Genomic DNA, 3,160 nt, shown 5'->3' with positions numbered 1-3,160 from the left:
CAGCCAATCAGAGAGCTGGCCATTGATCAGCAGGCCCTTTATGACATCACAGACAGACCCACGGAACTCTCTGTGCTTGTCTGCTGGCTGGCTGTCAGTTGGGTGGGTGGGCGGCAGAGGGGGAGGATGTACGTCTCGTTTCTCCTGAAAATTGCGGTTTTTCAGCGTTTCCGGAAAAAGTCGCGGTCCGACGCGCAAAAGTGGGGTATCGTAGAAATCGCCTTTTAAAGACGCACCTTTCTGGCCCCACAAAAATGGGCATTTCAAATTAGAAACAAGTCAAATGAACAAAATAGTGTTAATAAGTAAGTATTTCAGGGGTGAGTTAGCAGGTTATTGGGGTAGTAAGTCCTGATTTTTTTGGAGGTTGCAGTGACCACTACGCCATTCAAAATAGGCAGGCTTTAGCATAAGCAGTTAGGCCCCGTAGGATGATTTTAGCTAAAATGTGCCCCAAACACTCAAACCGGCTTGTATCTTGCAATGGAAAATATGGGAAACATGACTTAGACAGCAAATGATACACTGTATGCCATGTTTCCAAATTTTTATGCACAGTGGTTACAGCATGAAGTGACTGCATGTGAATATACAAAGGTGCATTGCATTAAACAAGTCCAATGAGCTTGAAAAAAATGGCCGGCCTGCCTGCTTTCATCCATCATTTGTTCTAAATTTATAATTAATCAATGAGCTGAGGTGGAATCTTAGCCAGTGGTACCATCAGGGGTGTGTAATGCACTTTAGGGTAGACAGCCAATCAGCTGCCAGATTCAATCTGTCAATCAAACACAGCAGCCAATCAGAGAGCTGGCCATTGATCAGCAGGCCCTTTATGACATCACAGACAGACCCACGGAACTCTCTGTGCTTGTCTGCTGGCTGGCTGTCAGTTGGGTGGGTGGGCGGCAGAGGGGGAGGATGTACGTCTCGTTTCTCCTGAAAATTGCGGTTTTTCGGCGTTTCCGGAAAAAGTCGCAGTCCGACGCGCAAAAGTGGGGTATCGTAGAAATCGACATTTAAAGACGCACCTTTCTGGCCCCACAAAAATGGGCATTTCAAATTAGAAACAAGTCAAATGAACAAAATAGTGTGAATAAGTAAGTATTTCAGGGGTGAGTTAGCAGGTTATTGGGGTAGTAAGTCCTGATTTTTTTGGAGGTTGCAGTGACCACTACGCCATTCAAAATAGGCAGGCTTTAGCATAAGCAGTTAGGCCCCGTAGGATGATTTTAGGTAAAATGTGCCCCAAAACACTCAAACCGGCTTGTATCTTTCAATGGAAAATATGGGAAACATGACTTAGACAGCAAATGATACACTGTATGCCATGTTTCCAAATTTTTATGCACAGTGGTTACAGCATGAAGCGAATGCATGTGAATATACAAAGGTGCATTGCATTAAACAAGTCCAATGAGCGTGAAAAAAATGGCCGGCCTGCCTGCTTTCATCCATCATTTGTTCTAAATTTATAATTAATCAATGAGCTGAGGTGGAGTCTTAGCCAGTGGTACCATCAGGGGTGTGTAATGCACTTTAGGGTAGACAGCCAATCAGCTGCCAGATTCAATCTGTCAATCAAACACAGCAGCCAATCAGAGAGCTGGCCATTGATCAGCAGTCCCTTTATGACATCACAGACAGACCCACGGAACTCTCTGTGCTTGTCTGCTGGCTGGCTGTCAGTTGGGTGGGTGGGCGGCAGAGGGGGAGGATGTACGTCTCGTTTCTCCTGAAAATTGCGGTTTTTCGGCGTTTCCGGAAAAAGTCGCGGTCCGGCGCGCAAAAGTGGGGTATCGTAGAAATCGCCTTTTAAAGACGCACCTTTCTGGCCCCACAAAAATGGGCATTTCAAATTAGAAACAAGTCAAATGAACAAAATAGTGTGAATAAGTAAGTATTTCAGGGGTGAGTTAGCAGGTTATTGGGGTAGTAAGTCCTGATTTTTTTGGAGGTTGCAGTGACCACTACGCCATTCAAAATAGGCAGGCTTTAGCATAAGCAGTTAGGCCCCGTAGGATGATTTTAGCTAAAATGTGCCCCAAACACTCAAACCGGCTTGTATCTTGCAATGGAAAATATGGGAAACATGACTTAGACAGCAAATGATACACTGTATGCCATGTTTCCAAATTTTTATGCACAGTGGTTACAGCATGAAGTGACTGCATGTGAATATACAAAGGTGCATTGCATTAAACAAGTCCAATGAGCGTGAAAAAAATGGCCGGCCTGCCTGCTTTCATCCATCATTTGTTCTAAATTTATAATTAATCAATGAGCTGAGGTGGAGTTTTAGCCAGTGGTACCATCAGGGGTGTGTAATGCACTTTAGGGTAGACAGCCAATCAGCTGCCAGATTCAATCTGTCAATCAAACACAGCAGCCAATCAGAGAGCTGGCCATTGATCAGCAGGCCCTTTATGACATCACAGACAGACCCACGGAACTCTCTGTGCTTGTCTGCTGGCTGGCTGTCAGTTGGGTGGGTGGGCGGCAGAGGGGGAGGATGTACGTCTCGTTTCTCCTGAAAATTGCGGTTTTTCTGTGTTTCCGGAAAAAGTCGCGGTCCGACGCGCAAAAGTGGGGTATCGTAGAAATCGCCTTTTAAAGACGCACCTTTCTGGCCCCACAAAAATGGGCATTTCAAATTAGAAACAAGTCAAATGAACAAAATAGTGTGAATAAGTAAGTATTTCAGGGGTGAGTTAGCAGGTTATTGGGGTAGTAAGTCCTGATTTTTTTGGAGGTTGCAGTGACCACTACGCCATTCAAAATAGGCAGGCTTTAGCATAAGCAGTTAGGCCCCGTAGGATGATTTTAGGTAAAATGTGCCCCAAACACTCAAACCGGCTTGTATCTTTCAATGGAAAATATGGGAAACATGACTTAGACAGCAAATGATACACTGTATGCCATGTTTCCAAATTCTTATGCACAGTGGTTACAGCATGAAGTGACTGCATGTGAATATACAAAGGTGCATTGCATTAAACAAGTCCAATGAGCGTGAAAAAAATGGCCGGCCTGCCTGCTTTCATCCATCATTTGTTCTAAATTTATAATTAATCAATGAGCTGAGGTGGAGTTTTAGCCAGTGGTACCATCAGGGGTGTGTAATGCACTTTAGGGTAGACAGCCAATCAGCTGCCAGATT

Source organism: Crinia signifera, chromosome 2 (genome assembly GCF_055691185.1).
Source record: "Crinia signifera chromosome 2, ASM5569118v1, whole genome shotgun sequence".
NCBI lineage: Eukaryota > Metazoa > Chordata > Amphibia > Anura > Myobatrachidae > Crinia > Crinia signifera.
This window is presented reverse-complemented; position numbering follows the sequence as displayed.